This window comes from Sus scrofa, chromosome 15 (assembly GCF_000003025.6).
Source record: "Sus scrofa isolate TJ Tabasco breed Duroc chromosome 15, Sscrofa11.1, whole genome shotgun sequence".
Taxonomy (NCBI): domain Eukaryota; kingdom Metazoa; phylum Chordata; class Mammalia; order Artiodactyla; family Suidae; genus Sus; species Sus scrofa.
Window position 1 is genome coordinate 7,016,731 of NC_010457.5, and position 18,957 is coordinate 7,035,687.

At 37.4% G+C, this 18,957-nt stretch overlaps 1 long non-coding RNA gene across 2 annotated transcripts in view; it reads left to right on the forward strand.

The window, feature by feature from the left end:
- LOC106506174 overlaps positions 1–18,045 on the forward strand; it is a 41,815-nt gene extending 23,770 nt beyond the window's left edge. The window contains exon 3 of one of the 2 annotated variants that reach the window (XR_001301313.2): positions 17,697–18,045. This is a non-coding gene — a long non-coding RNA (uncharacterized LOC106506174). Of the gene's footprint in view, positions 1–1,841; positions 3,494–17,696 lie in introns of those variants that run through there. The other variant, XR_001301314.2, reaches the window with a different exon arrangement.

The window sequence follows — 18,957 nt, forward strand, 5'->3', positions numbered from 1 at the left end:
TTCCAACTAACATTTCAGCTCTCCTTCTAGGTCCAAAATGGGGCCGTGCTTTAGCGATTCCTGGATATGGTTTGAATAACAGTTTATAAGCATTCTGGGATCCTTTGAAAATAAAGGTTCCATATAAATTTATATGGCTATTTTGTTTATTATAAAGTGGTTTCGTTGTTGTCATTTCTGTTAATCTTCCTGGGAATAGTCACGAGAAGATTTCTCAAAGAAGAAATTGTACTAGAAAGCGTTTGACCTGATATTTATCAACTCTTGATAGTCAGCCATTAAGAACCTAGCTGACTAAAGCCCTGATTGCCCTGCTGTAAATGTGCAATTAAAAAAAGTTTTGAAAACAATTAAAATATTATTTAAAGAATTATGTGTTAATTACTGCTAATATATTTGCTCACATTTTCCTCACCTTAATGTATATTTTTATTTATTGTCAATGTAAATTCTGTTTATTTTGAATCATATAACAATGCTTATTGCCTTTGGATATGAAGTCTTATAACTGTTAATTTGCTAAATGTTCAACATTTAAAAAACCTGTTTGCTTGTTTCATTGTGCTGAATGTACAAATCCAAGTTAATATTACTCCAGGTAACAAGGCCAACTGATTAACAAAAAGGTCAGACCACTGGGGATTCCACCCAAATCCTTGGCCACCATCCAGCCATTCCTCCAGCTCAAAGACAATTTCATTATTTCTCTGTTAGGATAGGAAACAAAGTCCTAGATGACACAGTAAGTAGCACTTTGCATGTTACTTAAGATATTTTTCTCTTGAAGAGATTAAGGCAAGAACCTACGATAATATTTTTTTATCACATACACAAAATTAGCATCATTGACCCATTTTATAGAGAAAAAAGCTTGACTGCAGAGAGACAGAGCCCTTGGCCACATTACTCAAATCATAGTGACAAAATCAGGGAAGCACTGAAATCTGTCTCCTAAGTGCTAACAAGTTCTCATATCCAAAATGTCACATTTTCCTAATGAATCGCCAGTAATAGCAACTACGAACATGCCACAAAATTTAAAATGCCATTAAAATGTATAATAAGCATAAAGTTTTGAACTGGAATAGTTTGTTTTCTCCATCTGAAATTACATTAAAAAATTATTACAAGGAGTAGTACTAAACAATACTTTATTAAGAAACTGATGTTATTTAAGACAATACAATAGGTTTCATATTTATCAATGTATCATAAACTAAGGATAATTTCCTGAATTTACAAAGGTCACTATTAACATTGGAAAGCTCTGGATGACTTCTGTCTAGTTGACAGAAGAGTAGTAAACGCAAAGGAACTCAATTGCAGGCCAGAGTTGGGAATAAACCTCAATTTCCAAAACTTTCTAGTGAAGCAACAGAGACAGATATACACCACAGAAAGATTTCAAATTAAAAGTTTTCAGCAAAACTAGAACAAATTTTCAAATAAAAAAAAAAGGGGGGTCAAAGGATAAACACCTATGGAAAACATTGGAAATACAATTTTTAGATCAGTTTAGAACATAGACTGGATATAAACTAGCAAAAGTATTTTAATGTTGTATTGAATACGGAGCCAAATGAATAACAACATGAATACAACAGGTTAGCAGTTTTAAAACCTTAATGGTAAATAGATGAATCAGTGTGGAAGGATGTCAAAATTTCCCTAAAACAAAGCACTTCACTTAGAAATGCGGTAATTGACGGCAATGTCAGCACACCAGCATTATGCCCATATTCACCTAAATATCTATTTCTCCTTTAACACATCTGCTCATTTAAATATAGACACCACCTCAAGGTGAAAAACATTACTAATCTAGGATTTTTGCATTTTAGGGACTAACAGGCATAGCCAACAAGTCTCATTTCAAGTTCACTTTGAGTGATGAAGACCACAGGAAGGCTGCTTGGATCACTGCACTGAGAATGCAGAGGCCTCACACTGGCTCAGTGGGAAAAGTCTGTAATCAATTATTGCTGCCTGTCATAACCATGGGAGGGGGAACTCCAAGCCCACCTGACACTTATTTGATTTTCCCATTCAGTCCAACCCTCTTCACTTAACAGCTGAGGAACTTGAGGCATAAGGGGTTTGCATTTAAGAATAAAGAGTTGGAGTAATGGGCCTAAGGGTAGACGGATGTTGGGATGTTCTTTGTGGAATACAGGGATTCTACGCAGGTTTCTGCCATTGCATTCCACATTCTTATTGTCTGAAATTCAACAATAGATACAACTAATGCACAGTTACATTTCTATAATAATACAGTCTTAGTTCATGCCTCCAAAACAAATCATAATACTTAAATATATTCTTAAATCTTTTCAGGCTCCTAACAGCTATCCTTCTGGAAGGAAAAAAAAAAATTCTTACTAAAAACTAATTTCTCTAAGACATTAAATCCAATAAGTGCCCTGTTTTTATCAGGCTTCATTCTTTAGCCTTCTTTTTCTCTGTTTAGAGTTTATAAATGTAACTGACTTAATCCCATTCAGTGTGATAGAAAAACTGGGAATGAAGTGTAGAGGAACCTTTAATGTACCAGCTTCCTCTAAAATGTACACCAAGATGCCCTTGAGTAATCTCAAATTATGACCCATTTCCCTTGAAGATTACAGCAAGCAGTATGGAATATCCACTGGCCCAGAATTTACCTTCTATAACCACACCCAGTATAGAATTACTTCTCAGAAATCAAAATGAAATGTTCCGTATAAGCAAACAGTTGTTGCGATTGTAATAACTGAACATCTAATATCTATCCTAACATAAAATAATCCATTACTAATAGGTGTTACTCTTCACTTAAAGTTCCCCACATAACTTAGTTTTTTTTTTTTTCTCCTTGTATACAGATATATTTATTTTAAAACTTAATTGAGAGCACTCACAAAGACAAGAGCATTCACAAAGACAAGCAAATGTCTACAAAAGGCTCCTGGTGAGGAAACAGTCCAAAACCATGAAGAAGGGTTGTAATGTATGCCTTATGCATACTTAGATTCTTTCACCATATTTTTTAGAACTCTCTATATTACATATGCATTGGAAAATCAGTGGCAAGTCTATCATGTGAGCCTTCCTCCAAAAATCCTTTAATGCAGATAATACATTAAAAAAAAAAAAAAAGCAAGGGATAGAGTAGTCCTAGGGTATATTTTATGGCTTTTACTGCTTTGCCTCTCCAGCTGCCCATTGAAGAGATATTTTGGCTCAGGTTTACCTATCATGGCAGCATGGGCCCATGGGGACCCATGGAAGGTAATGAGGGGCTCCATTAACCAGTTTCATTATTTCAGAAGGCCTAAGGGAATAGCACACTCACCAATAACAAGACCGCTAAAGCTAGAGTGTCAAATTACTTTGCTTTGGGGCAAAATCTTATCAATTTCATATAAAAACACTTATTACCTCATGCTGATCAGAGTCTCTGATTGGCAACTATGTATGTGTTTGATTAATAAAGTGTGAAATAAAAACAAATGAATTGTTTTGTTTGGACATTAAATTTTTTCAAAACAGAGTCCCAGATGTAGAAGATAATCAGAGAAGACGAATTTATATTAAAGGCTTAATGTCAATCTAATAACGTTGCTAATGATGGTGATGACAACGCAACAGCTAAAACTTACACGGCATTTACTAAGTGCCAGGCACAGTTCTAAGCACTATACATATATTAATTTATTCAGAATCATGTCAATCATATTAGGCACAATTATTAACCCAAAGTAGAGTTACGAAATAAGGGAGAAAAGGAAGACAGAGGGACATCAGAGAAATACACACAGTCAAACAGATAGTAAGTGCTGAAGCCAGAATTTGAATGCAGGCAGTGTGGCTTTAGAACCCGTTCTCTCAATTCCTCCTTTCAGGGAATACATTCTGATAATTTTAACAGAGATAACAGAGAAGAGTGATTTTCCTTATCGTAAAATTAGGGATAGTGATTAGTAGTTTTCTCAAGTTATTGATAAGATTTAAGAAGTTCCTGTTTGTAAGATGGAGACCAATACTTGGCAGGAGATAATGCTATTACATGTTTGCCATTACGTTTTCCAGTGTTAACAAGACTTTTTTAAATTACAAAGGGTTTCTCCCTACTCTTGAGCACAAATCAAAATCCTAAGGCCAACCTTCTCACCCACGTTCAATATGGGTAACTTTAAAAATGACTTTGCTTTTGTCTAACTGCTAATATGCAAGGAAATTCAAAAGGTTGCCTAAAAAAAACCCATTAACTCCCTATACTGGTGAAAACTCAGACCTCTCCTCCCTCTGCAATGGGGGTGGGGGTGGATGGGACACTTTGTGCTGGAGTAGAGGTGAGTGTAACCAGAACCTGAGCACTGCCAAGGACCCTTGATGAAGTCTTCATTCCTTTCTACCTCTTCACAACACTCCTGTGAGACTGGTAATTTACCACTAAATCTGTGTGCCTAAAAACAAACTTTTCAACTATAACATTCACCATGTGATATGTACATTCCTTGGACTAGCAAATCATTGCGTAATATTACTCAGTTTTAATAAAACGATCCTTTGAAGCTCTGTTGTAGACGAGAGTAATTCCCCAGCAGCTTTGAAGTATCCTCCCTTAAATAAAGTCAGAGAAAAAGCCATTGTTTATTTCACCACTATTTAAGAGTTAATGAGAGATTTGCACCTGTACAGCTGTTGTGGACTGAAACGAGCTCATGGAGTGAATGTGTTTTCTGCTTGAGACAGTTGTAAATGCCTTGAGTAAAAACACTGAGGACTGCTAATGGATAGGTTTATTTTAAAGCATGCCATCTGCTATCAATCATAGAGAAGTATAGGAAGCAAGTTTGGCTGGGCTCCTTCCTTGTGAGCCTGATAAAGACAGGGCTCCAGGACTCGGGAACATTGAGTCCTCAAGAGAATAAAACATCAAACCTACTCAGCAGCTCCACTAACAATAATAAAAATGCCTCTGCCTAAAGGTGACATTCTGAATTTACGATTATTTGTGTCTATAAAGTGTATTCTTTGGCTCCTGACTCATTCTGACTGTCTCACTCTGAGAACAATACATTAAGACTGCCTGGAGTAAATGGAAATCCTATCCTTTTATTAAACCAGCAGCCTGTACCTGAGTCGATCTAATGCCCTGTAGGACCTCAGGAAGATTTTCAGCTCTGTTCTGTTCCATTTTTAAGATTTTTCATAAGAAAATTACAAATGAAATCTATGTTAATGCCCTAAAATACATAAATAACGTAGCCAAGTTTATCTTTCCTAGAATACAAAATTAAATGAAAGAAAATAAAAGGCTGAATTGGAAATAATCCTACTATTCATGTGTCCATGACAATGCTGTTGGAAAATTACATATTAGAAATATATTATGGTAAAATTTAGAACTGGTGGCTCGGAATTGTTATGTGCTTTATGCCGTATGGACCAAGCATGTTTTCAAGAGGGCAAACATTATTTCCTCGGAAATCTTCCAGCTGTGGAATCATAACCAATATTGCTTTCAAAAATGGATCCCAAAGTATTCCTTGAAAAATGTCAAGCCTGGCTTATTAAAAGTACTGCCTGCTGAAATCCTCGGTGGGTGAAATGAGTTGTGGCGTTGGAAACTTCCACAGCTTATAATGTTAGAATCTGCCTCAAATCTGCAGCTTAACTTAATTCTACTGCTAGCCTGGAAAACGGAGTTGTGAGTGTTTAGGGAAAACCCACCTGGCCAGCAAACTCATGAGCCTAATTAAAGTTAATAGAGAAATTAAAAGAGGAAAACACTGGCTCAGTAGTGGTAAGAAGAAATGTATAAGGCAATAGAAATTCAGGGCAGGAACTTATATTTTTATACTATGCATCTGTTAGAAATACTTCTTCCTAAGGATATGAAAGAGAAATTGGTATTATTTGACTTCCTATGTATTATGGCTGATATGGTTCAATATATTATGTTCATGCTGAAGAAAATTAATGTTTCAGTTTAAATAGTAAAGGAGTAGAAATACTGAATACACTTGCAGATCTAATATTAGGAATATTAGTAAATTAACATTAGTAACATATATCATTAATATTAGCAAGAATATTAGTAATAGATGTAATATTAGTAAAAGGTATTATCCTTGCCTGTTATTAAAAAATGTCTGACTTGAACAGAATTCTAGAACAACGTAATAGTGCCAACTTAAAGAGCTAAATTCTTCGAGATAAAAATGTAAGAGTTCAGAAAGGAGAGAGAAAGGCAAAGACTGCAGTAGATAGGAAAAACAGGTAAGAAGGTCTTGAACCATCTTAAAAATAGAAAGAGAGAAAATGAATAAAGAGAGTCTACATTCACAGTTATATAGAGAACTATATTTCATGATTAAAAGGATATAAAGGATATTTAACTATTGAAATTTCAGCATCATTTCTTTTTTTTTTTTTTTTTTTTTGGTCTTTTTTCAGGGCCACAGTCATGGCATATGGAAGTTCCCAGGCTAGGGGTCAAATCAGAGCTATAGCCTCTGGCCACAGCCACAGCCACAGCCATGCCAGATCCTAGCGTATCTGCAACATATACCACAGCTCATGGCAATGCCGGATCCTTAACCCACTAAGTGAGGCCAGGTATCAAACCTGCGTCCTCGTGGATACTAGTCAGATTCATTTCTACTAAGCCATGACGGGAACTCCTCAGCATAATTTCTGATGCAATATGAGATTCAATGCTGAATCAAGTTACAAACCATTCCTAGAACAGGAAGAAGCATAAGCAATGCTTTATTCCTTTGACAGGGTTCAAAATCAAAATTCCATACTGATCAAGCAGGAAATATATATTATATGAGTGAAGCAGAATAGGTCAGAGGTGGAGTGCAGCCAATGAAGGGCACCTGCCTCTGGGAAGCAGGCCACCTCTACTCAGGACGGGCCGACTTGTGCCTTGAGAGGAGGGGACCTCAATTTTACCAGATCATCCATTATATCAAAGGAAGCTGAAAACCTGACTTTTATGTCATATTTCCCAAAATGTTAAAAAGACTTTATGGTCAGACTAAACACCTTCTACCACTTGAGACAGGTCTACCAATCCTTCTCTGGGATTTTCAATAGTCCATGTCATAGAGAAGCCTGAATCTTTAATCCTAAGAATCCTGGAAATAAGGCTATACATGCTTCCAAAAGCTCCTGTATTACGTCTGAATTCCTTTAACATGATGGCATCTCCTGGCTTTTTTTGAAGCCAATTCTGTGAACTATTTTAGAAGAGCCAGTCTATTTCTGAAAGTGCTAATGGTTGGTGTGTTTCTTATACCAGATTTCCAATCCTTGACAAATAATTCAATAATGAAAACACTACTGTGATTGGGGCCTGTGCTTCTACAATTAGGCATTAGTGGCCATATCAAGAAGAGAAATACCTACAGATTAGCACAGTAATTTTTCCCCAAACCTGAATCATTTAATCTTCTCTCTTTAGAAAGCAGTGGTCCATGAATATGGTAAAAGAATTAAAAGCACATTTATAAAGTGATTTCTAAAAGATTTTAACATTCTCAATGAAAAGGATGGGTCATTAAAATATAGTTAATAAATATTATCCAGAACTCATTACCTTAAATATTCCCTACTTAGAAACTATGAATACTCACTGACAGAACTGTAAGGTTATAATACCAGGTAGGTATTATGTGATGTTTTCACAGTTAGTTTCTACAGCATAAGAGCAATACATTGGGAAAGGGAAAAGTTTAAACCAAAATAAAATCCACTCTTGTGCTTCAGGAAATATTATTTTGTCAGATCATTTAAAGTAGGACCTGTGTGAATTATTTAAATATTACTGTCAATTCTAACTATATATAATTATATACCGTCAGGTAAATGTTTCTGAAAACATCATGTGTTCACTGACTTCATTCAATGTATCAACTGAATTCTTACAAGGTCCTATATCTGAATAAGGAAAAAATAATCTTAAGGTTACTAAATTGAAAATCATTTATTTTGGTTTATTTTCCTTGCATTCTTCACTAGACAGTCTCTAATTCAAAATCATCCATGTTCAAAGCCAGATGCATAAATTAACAGTAGGTTCTAAGACAGAAGGTCTTGCTGCATACCAACACTTAGACATTGACTACACAATGTGTAAGGTTGCTGCTAATATTGTGACAATCTTTTTTAATTTAGACCTGAAATACCTGCAAAATCAAGAAAAAGGTGACAATTTGGGAAGTAAATATGCCAACCCAATAATCCACATGCTAATAAAAATCAATGACATCTGTCGATGGACATTTGGGTTGTTTCCACGTCCTGGCTATTGTGAATAGTGCTGCAATGAACATGCGGGTGCATGTGTCTCTTTTAAGTAGAGCTTACATCTCCTCAGAAAAGAAAAACATGGACTTGGAGAAGAGACTTGTGGTTGCCTGATGGGAGGGGGAGGGAGTGGGAGGGATCGGGAGTTTGGGCTTATCAGACACAACCTAGAATAGATTTACAAGGAGATCCTGCTGAATAGCATTGAGAACTATGTCTAGATACTCATGTTGCAACAGAAGAAAGAGTGGGGGAAAAACTGTAATTGCAATGTATACATGTAAGGATAACCTGACTCCCTTGCTGTACAGTGGGAAAATAAAAAAAAAAAATCAATGACATACATATAAAGAAATAAAGAACAACATTAAGAAAAAAAATGCAGTCTGCTGTATACTGAAAGAGCTTTGGGCTGGGACTTGTTTGGGCTTTATCACAAAGTAACCCTGATAAAAGAGATAACATATTTCTGTACTTTTTTTTCCCTCCTTTGAAAAAGTAGAGAGAGGAACTAGGTGGTCTCTTAGCTCTCTGTCTGGGTTTCTTGTCTTTTTTTTTAATCTATTTCCATTCTGTGGTGATTAGACTTACAAAACAAAGATGATGTTTTCCTAAATGTAGTTTGATATGGATATGTTAATCATTTATAATATGCAAAGATTGGATAAACACTTGTATATCTCATAAAATGCTTTTTTCTTTCTTACAAAAAATTTTGTATATAGCTACCTAATTATTAATCTATCCATCCACCCATCCATCATCTATCTATCCAATCATTCTACTTAAATGCAAGCTATAAAGAAAACCACTGTGGAGTTCCCGTCGTGGCACAGTGGTTAACGAATCTTCGGTCCCTGCCCTTGCTCAGTGGGTTAACAATCCGGCGTTGCCCTGAGCTGTGGTGTAGGTTGGAAACGCGGTTCGGATCCCGCGTTGCTGTGGCTCTGGCGTAGGCCAGTGGCTGTAGCTCCGATTGGACCCCTAGCCTGGGAACCTCCATATGCTGAGGGAGTGGCCCAAGAAATAGCAAAAAGACAAAAAAAAAAAAAAAAAAAAAAAAGAAAACCACTGTTATAATTTGTTGCATTTCCTGTTAGTTGTTTATGCAAGTATACCTACATATTTATATAAAGTTGCCATTGAACTGTGTTAAGTTCTTATTCTTTTTTACTACAATCTTTTTTACTACAACCTATTCTTTTTTACATACATATTTATATATAGCTGTCATTGTACTGTATTAATTTCTTATTCTTTTTTACTACAATCTTTTTTACTACACTTATGTTAAAAATCTTACTCTACATTGTTGGATATTCTTTAAAAACATAACTACAAAATCTTCCATTAGATGGGCATATCATAGTTGATTAACCTTCCCCAAATGTTAGGCATTTAAGTTGTTTTCACTTTTTATCTTACAATGAAAATCATTGCTAAAAATGTAATTGTACACTTAGGAATATTTCCTTGAGATCAATTCCTGAGTATGGATGTCCAATTCTTTTTTTTTTTTTTTAATGGCCACACCTGCATCTTATGGAAGTTTCTGGGCTAGGGGTTGAATCAGAGCTGCAGCTGCTGGCCCATACCACAGCCACAGAAACACTGGATCTGAGCTGCATCTGTGACCTACACTGCAGCTTGCTGTGACGCTGGATCCCTAACCTAGTAATTGAAGCCAAGGACCAAACCCTCATCCTCGTGGACACTATGTCATGTTCCTAACCCACTGAACCACAATGGGAACTCCTAGAGGTGCAATTTTTAAAGCTTTTGATTTGTGCTACAGTGCCATACAGGATGACTGTGTCAATTCACTCTACCGTGGACGTAGAAGATTGTCTATTTTTGATTAACACAGTTGTGTGTGTTACATCCATAGGATGGGGTCTCATAACACGAGTTTTTGTGTGGCTTCCTAGAGAGCAAAGGGGAAGGAGGGCCACCTCAATCTCTAATTTTCTTAACCATAGTCTTTGAATATTCTTAAAAGCTTAAATCTAGGCACTGTGCCCACCTTTTAGATGCACACAAACACACACACACACACACACACACACGGCCACCATGGTAAAATGAACCTTCTGATGACAGCAAACAGACTCCCACTGACATCCACAATCAGGGAAGGGAGGACTTCTCTGAGACCACTTGGTTATGAGCCAGCTGTCAAAAGGCCATGGAGAAGGAGAGCAAATCTTCAGGGGATCCTGCCTGCTTAAGAATATAGTTTTTAAGATGATAGAAGTGTAATGGAAGAGATCTTTCCCTTTATCTATCAGAGAAAGAAAACCGTTGCCAGGAAATGAAGTATTTTCAAAACCCAACAACAACAACTAAAAGAAAAATTTGCTCATTTTGCCAGCTAGCACAAGGAACTCGGCCGCCAGTCAAACGGCTCTGTGTCCAACTCAGAGCTGGATTCACTTTAACAAAAATTTCCCTCTTCAGCCACCTAAGTGTCTGTTGAATTAGGCCAGAAGCCAAGCGGGAATAGAAACAGTCACTCACATGAAATGTCCGTTTCCATTTGGATCTCTGTGGCCCTTTCCCATGTCATGGTGAAAAAATGCTTCCTCTGCTTGGATGTTTTCAGGATGCCTTGGTCTGAGGAGGAAGTCAGATTTGCTGTTCAGAAGGCGTCTATAGGAGGGGAAGCCACAGCTTTGCACACTCAGAACCAGGCTGTCCATGCCTTTAAAAAAAAAAGAAAGAAAATTATTCCTCGCCCACTCCTACCCATGATTTTGATGTTGAAAGAAACCTGTTGTGGTTGAAATGACTCGGTCAGTTCTTCTGGGATTTTCCAAAGTTTCCTATAAAAAGAAATCTGTGGGAAATGAATGATTGCATAATCACTAACATATGCCAATTTCTTTAAACCTGTTATCTTTTGGAGTTTTGAAACGCATTGTCTCAACTACTGAATTCCTATCTTCTAATAGTTTTAAGTCATGATGCAAATTGTATAGCCTCTCTCTTTTTCTTTAATATTTGAAGGGTGTCTTAAAGAAAAAATAAATACAACAAAAGGGAAGACCAGGTTGTGTATAAAGCAACACTAGCAGGACAGGATGATGACAGTGGGAAAATTAGGCAATTATCCAGATAGTAAGTGAAGGGAAAACTTGATTTCTTCAATTACCTATACACCCTAAAATAATATTATTTTTAGCCTGACTTAAGACAGTAAATGCCTCCTTTTTTTTTTTTGGAAGTGTATATTTGGCAAACTAGTAAGATTACTTATCTTTTTTTATCCACCATAGACACAGTATTTATTCATTTTTGCTTCAGAAAAATTAAAAAGCCTAGGCCCAGGAAAATATCTTTAAAATTGAAGAAAAGCTGGAGATAAAATCTTAAAGGGCATCCTATTTCTGTGTGGGGCTGGGTGAAGGAAATAAAATGGGTGCTGTTCACTTTCTATGAGGATGAAGATCACTGATGCATGCTCTTAAATTTATTAAATGAGTTATAGACAAAGAATTCCAGGAGTTTCCACTTTGGGGCAATGGGATCAGCAGCATCTTGGGAGCACTGGAACACAGGTTGGATCCCTGGCCCAGCACAGTGGATTAAGTATCCAGTGTTGCTGGGGCTTAGGTCTCAGCTACAGCTTGGATATGATCCCTGGCCAGGGGAACTCCATATGTGGAGCAGCCAAAAAGAAAAAAAAAAAAAAGAAAGAATTCCAGACGCTGCTCTTCCTGGCAGCTGTGGGGCAGAGAATCCATAGGTTTATCACTTACTGGTATCAAAGATCCCACAAGCAAATGGATGCTAAAAGTGAACCCATTCTTTTTTCAAATTTATCTCACTATGACTATGCTTTGTGGAAAGTTGAAGAGTCCAGTGAGGTTCTGATGATTGACAAGAGGGACATGTGTCACCACCCTATACACTAAGGCTTGCAGTAGCATCTGGATCAGGTAGGGATCCATGGTTCTTAACCTGGCTATACGTTAGCATCACCTGGGGAACTTCCAAACCACTCATGCCTCAGGTCTACTCGACACCAAGTAAACCAGACCAAGGGCATGAGATCAAGGCAGAAGCGTTTTCTTATAAGGTCTTTTAGTGAATCCAATATGCAGCCAGGAAGCAGCCCTTCTTGCATGCTGTTATGGCATCTAGGACTTTTCTGTCTTAAACCATACTCTTCTTGATTGCAGATACATTTTTGAATGTAGGATCTTAAGGATCTTTATAATATATAGACTATAAAGAGTCTTTTTTTTTTTTTTAACCTGTTCAAATTCCAGCTGAGGGGTCAGTTTATATTACATGCTACCTTTGTAATATAAACTGTTTTTTTTTTTTTTTTTTTGTCTTTTTACCATTTCTTGGGCCGCTCCCGCGGCATATGGAGGTTCCCAGGCTAGGCGTCAAATCAGAGCTCTAGCTCTTGGCCTACACCAGAGCCACAGCAATGTGGGATCCGAGCCGTGTCTACAACCTACACCACAGCTCATGACTACACCAGATCCTTAACCCACTGAGCCAGGCCAGGGACCGAACCTGCAACCTCATGGTTCCTAGTTGGATTCGTTAACCACTAAGCCATGACGGGAACTCCAGAATATAAAGAGTCTTTTGTGGAGCTCCCATCATGGCTCAGCAGTTAATGAACCCGACTAGTATCCATGAGGGTGTGGGTTGGATCCCTGACCTTGCTTATTGGGTTAAGGATCCAGTATTGCCTTGAGCTGTGGTGTTAGGTCACACATGCAGCTCAGATCCGTGTTGCTGTGGCTGTGGTGTAGGCCAGCGGCTACAGCTCTGAAATTACCCCAGCACTGGAACCTCCACATGCCATGGGTGTGGCCCTAAAAACAAAAGACGAAAAAAAGTCTTTTGCTATTTCTGTAGTCACAATACCTATAGTGATACTGAATTATAATAAGTTCAATGCATACTTACAAATAATAATAACAATTGAATGAATGATTACAAAGTGACTTTAATTTTAGCAGTGAGTGATTGTTTTATGGGATGAATACATGAAAGGAAACCTTTAGCATAGGGTATTACTATTCAGAGAAAGCTTTATGAAAATGCTGAATCCTTCCCTGGGCCTTAAAGGCAGGATGCACTGCCATTTATGAAGAAGAACTGCATGAACAGAAATTGAAAAGACTAGTATAGTGCTAAGCATTGTGCAGGATGAGAGAACTAAACTTTCACTCAAGTACCTAGTTCTGCCTTCTATACCCATGCCAGAATACCTGAATCTCTGAGAAAAATGTACCCAGTTTTAAAGGAAATCTATAAAATATTGAAAGCTGAATATGTAGGAAAAAGTAATTCACAATCACAAAGACAAGAAAAGGGGAGTTCCTGTCGTGGCGCTGTGGTTAACGAATCTGACTAGGAACCATGAGGTTGCGGGTTCGATCCCTGCCCTTGCTCAGTGGGTTAAGGATCCGGCGTTGCTGTGAGCTGTGGTGTAGGTTGCAGACGCAGCTCAGACCCGCGTTGCTGTGGCTCTGGCGTAGGCCGGTGGCTACAGCTCCGATTCAATCCCTAGCCTGGGTACCTCCATATGCCCCAGGAGCGGCCCAAGAAATAGCAAAAAGACGGAAAAAAAAAAAAAAAAAAAAAAAAAAGACAAGAAAAGGAAAGCTAAGAGCTAGCTAATATCTGCAAGTAACATTTCAGGAGTTCCTGTCGCGGCTCAGTGGTTAACAAATCCGACTAGGAAGCATGAGGTTATGGGTTCAATCCCTGGCCTCACTCAGTGGCTTAAGGATCTGGTGTTGCCATGAGCTGTGGTGTAGATTGCAGACACAGCTCTGCAGCAATCCCAAGCTGCTGTGGCTCTGGTGAAGGCCGGCGGCTACAGCTCCGATTAGACCCCTAGCCTGGGATCTTCCATATGCCTCGGTGCAGCCCTAGAAAATACCAAAAAAAAAAAAAAAAAAAAAATTCCGTAGTGTAACTTCATGTTACAGGAATTTTTTACAATTTGAGAGATTAAGGAAAAACAAAAGAATATTTTATCTTTATTCTCATCAAAACTTATACATCATATCTTTATTGATAAGATGGATATTTTGGATTAAATCATGGTAGAGTTAAGGGGAGGTGTATTTTGTTGAGGATTTCATATTTTAATTGTAGGATAATACTACAGTGTAGTCAAACTTGAAATAGTTTATAACATGTCTCAGTAAAATAATACAGCCAAATTTTCCTCTAGCTATGGAACTAATCTCTTTTTCTTTTTCTATGATTGCGCATTATATGAAGTAGCTGGCTTATGTTTACAAACTATATTGTATACCCCCCTAAAAATCTCTGGAAAAAAACTAGAATCAATCTCAGCCTGACAAAATGATCAAACTAAGAATTTCATGAATTAAGGACTATGAGAACTGAAACTACCAGGTATACATCAATTGGGCAGAATTAAAAGAGCCCCTCTAATATGTACAATGGTCATTCTCTGTCTCTATGTCTCTTGATCCTGCCCACTCTTACTTGTATTGTGTGGAGAATGCACTCAATTAATGTAAGTTAAATTCAGCTTTGATGAAAGGCAACTTATTCGATCCTTATCAAGCTGAGAAGCATATTTGACATGGTATGACATGGGCTTCTAGTCTCTTATTTCTGCTCAAATATTTGGGGTATGCTTCAGATCAAGAGATATAGAAAGAGGTGAATTCATTTTTTATGATAATATAAAATTTGAAAGAGAACTAATATTTTGGAACACTGAGTCAACATATAAACAGATCTCATCAATCTAGAGTTCAGAAGAAGATAACATTTAACAGAGAAAAATATACGCTTGCGGATTTTATGTCCAAATACTAGTCAGTTAAGTTCAATGTGACAAATATTTAAATTTACATGAAAATAACACCATAACTGGGAAGTATAGTGGTGAGAACTCTGCATTAGAATAATAATTTTTAGGTTAATCAAAAAACAGCTATGCAGTAAGAATGAAATTATAATTTTATTTTAAAGGATATATTTAGAAAAGTAGTGATAAGGAGGTAATAAAAGTTAGAGATAAAAAAATAAATCTGAATTCTTTTTTTTTTTTTCTTTTTTATAGACACACCTGTGGCATATGGAAGTGCCTGGGCCAGGGGTCAAATCAGAGCTGCAGCTGTAGGCCTATACCATAGCCATGGCAACACCAGATCTGAGCCACATCTACCACCCACGACACAGCTTGTGGCAACTCCAGATCCTTAACCCACTGATTGAGGCTAGGGATTGAACCCTGTATCCTCACAGAGACTACACTGCCTCCTTAACTTGCTGAACCACAGCAGGAACTCCACCCCATTTCTAATTTTAAATAATTATGTATTTTCTAATATCAAAAATTTTTAAAAAGTAAAATTTTAGCAAGGACAAATTTTATCAGTGATTGCCTCAATGGCAGTTTTTCAAGTTAAATGGATGACTCATAAGGCAACTTGGAGCTCCTTAGAAAGTATTTAAGAGCTAGTAGTTGTTTTTTGAGCTACAGCTGCCTATACCACAGGCACAGAAACACCAGATCCAAACCTCATCTGTGACCTACACCACAGCTCACGGCAACACTGGATACTTAACCCACTGAGTGAGGCCAGGAATCAAACCCACATTGTCACGGATGCTAGTGGAGTTTGCTACTGCTGAGCCACAATGGGAACTCTTAAGAGCTAGTAGATTTTATAGTTGTTTCATATGATTTAGATGAAATAAAACAAAGAACATTTCATTGTGGATAAATAAAATTATTCACCTGTAATGAGCATAGATTCACCTTATAAAGGTAGAACTGGAGATTTGCAAGGGACCGTAGTAACCACCTGGTCTAAATTCCCTCTTACTGAAATACTTTCTTGACAGCATAGGGAGAGAAACCTTACGTCGAGCTTAAAAAATGTTAAGTACCAGTAAGGTATTTGAATCTCTTTTAAATCATGTCTTCTACATACACATTTCACTGGTTTTCTAGTCATTACTAAAACATGAATTTGAGAGGCAGACTCTTAATTGTTGGAAAATTTTGGTGATACAAATTGACATTTTCAGTTTCAACCTTGCTCTTGAACTCCAGACTTCAATATTCAAGTGTCAACTAATCCAAAACTGGATTCTAATTTTCACTCTTTCCCATCTGTTCCTCCTCTAGTGTTCTCTTATCAATATATATATATATTATTAACTGTACTGTCATTTTAGTTTTAAATGGAGTACTTGGTCCATCTAAAGTGCAGATATTTGGGTTTGTGTCTGCCCTCATGTTGCTTGTTTTCTATTTGATCCACTTGTGTCATATTCTTTTTCTTGAAGTTTCTCTTTGATTAACAAAATGTGTTAATCCTTCTATTCTCTTTTCTATTAGATTTTTAGCTGTACATTTTCTAGCTTCCCCTTCAGTGGTTATCTTATAAATGACAACATACATTTTTTGCCTATTACGGTTTATTACAAGTTTTCTTGTCTTTATAAATGATGATTTCATTTTTATCATTACACAAGCCCAAATCTTGGAGTTAAACTTGATTCTTTTCTTTCTCCCACATATACAACACACAAGGAAACCCACTGGTTAAACTTCAAAAATTCAACCATTTCTAACTACCTCCACTCCTAGTCTTCTAGAATAAACTGTTGCTAGCTTTTACCTAGCCTGTGCAAACAGCTTCCTCACTAGTCTTTCTCTCTTCTTGCTTCACTAGAATCTGTGTTCCACTTACTGTCAAAGGGATTCTTTAAAATGCAAGCCATATGATATCAGTACTATGCCCAAAACTCTGCAAAAACTGACCATCTCATTTAAAATGAACTTCTGTATCCTCACCTTATACTTTATGGTCTGGCACAACCTGACCCCAGTCTCCTCTGTAACCCCACCCTGATGAGTCTCTGTCTTTCCTCTTTGGCCTCATTGGTGCCCTTGTTCTTCCTCAAACACACAGCATATAGCCCCCTGCCTCAGAGCCTTTGAACATCTACTACCTTGGCCTGGAAGAGTCTTCCCACAGTTACATGTTATTTACTCTCTCGCTTTGGTCACGTCTCTACTCAAACGTCATCTCCTCAAAAAGGGATTCTTTAAATCCCTTTTCTAAATCAACATGCCTTCCCTCTTTATTCTCTTGCTCCACTTTCTTTCCTTCATAGAAAGGCCTGATGCATTTGTCTATGTGTGATTATTACCTTTCTATTCAGATGCGAACATGGAGACAGAGACAGAGGTTTTGTTTCTTTGGTTCCCTCCCCACTCTCTTAAAAAAGGCCTGAGTAGACCTCAATAGAAGCTCAATGGATAATTATGGAATTAAATAATGAATTAAGAAGTGATTTCTAATTGTTGGAATGTTGCCTCCCTCCCATGTATTCTCATTTCTCTATTCATGTTCTCTCTTTCACAGTTTTTCAAAGAACTCTATTGGATCATCCACATCCAGATCTTACTGGAAATACACCCTCCTGAAGATTGTCACTTACACCATTTCCAGACTGACTCTTCCTCCTACAGGGTCCTCAGGCCGGGAAGGGAGACCCTCTCACATACATCCTGCTGAAATACCATCTCTCTTCTCCATTATTATTGACCCAGCCACCCAAGAGATACTTGTTCTGTGATCTTTCCCAATTACTTTCCCCCTAGATTGCTAACTGCTTAACCTGTTTTTAAATGGAATTCATACATGGTCAAAACTGCTGCTAAGGACAGAGAATGGCTGAAAGTAAAGAAATGCATTACATTATTTTCCCTAAGCAGTGTCACATATCTTTTTCCTCTTTCCCTCTACCTCTTCCTCTCTCTCTTTCCTTACCAGATAGAACAGAGCTGTCTAATAGAAATATAAGCCACGAACGCAAGCCACATCAGTCATTTTAAAGTTTCCAGTAGCCACATTTAAAAATTAAAACAAAACAGGGAAGTTAACTGTGATAATGTATTTTATTTAACATAATAGACCTGAATGTTATGAGCCCAACCTGCAATCAATATGATGATACAAATTCTTGCAGGACTACATAGGGGATGTAAGAGTTTAGCCATATCATGAAACTTTCAGGCTGTTAAACCAAAGCAGTAGTCATTCCCACAACGAATGTGAAAAAACTATGGTTCTCCAGGTGTGGGGGTGTGAGGTAGAGGGAGGAGGTTCAGGTCACTGGTGTAGAGTGAGGGAACAAGCAGTAGGATTTGGAATCATCTCAAAGACCTTTTGAAATGTTCATGTAGAGAGAATAGAGAGAAAAAGCATGTTTAGTTTGAAAAAATGCCCCAGACTATTTAGAAGTCACCTCATTTCTTCTCCCAACTCAAGACACAGAATGGAAAGAGAATTCTTCCAATGGGAATGGATAATTACTAGAAACTCTTCCCCTTCCAACACTTAAAACTTATATGATATAGAGGCTTGGCGTCCTCCCACACTCTCCTAAATCATCCCACATCATGTAACACTCATTTTTTCCAAAGAGAGGTGAAAGACTACATACTTAATGTCCATTTTAGCTAAATACATCCCTTTTGGCCTAATGTGTAAAACATATCTAGATTAATGATCAAAGGCTGCTAACTATGAAAAAAATTGCTTCTACCTCTCCTCTACCACCCTCTCTCTGCTGGCTTTGCTCTAGTAAAGGATTTTTCAAAGGGTAACGTCTGGTCTTTTT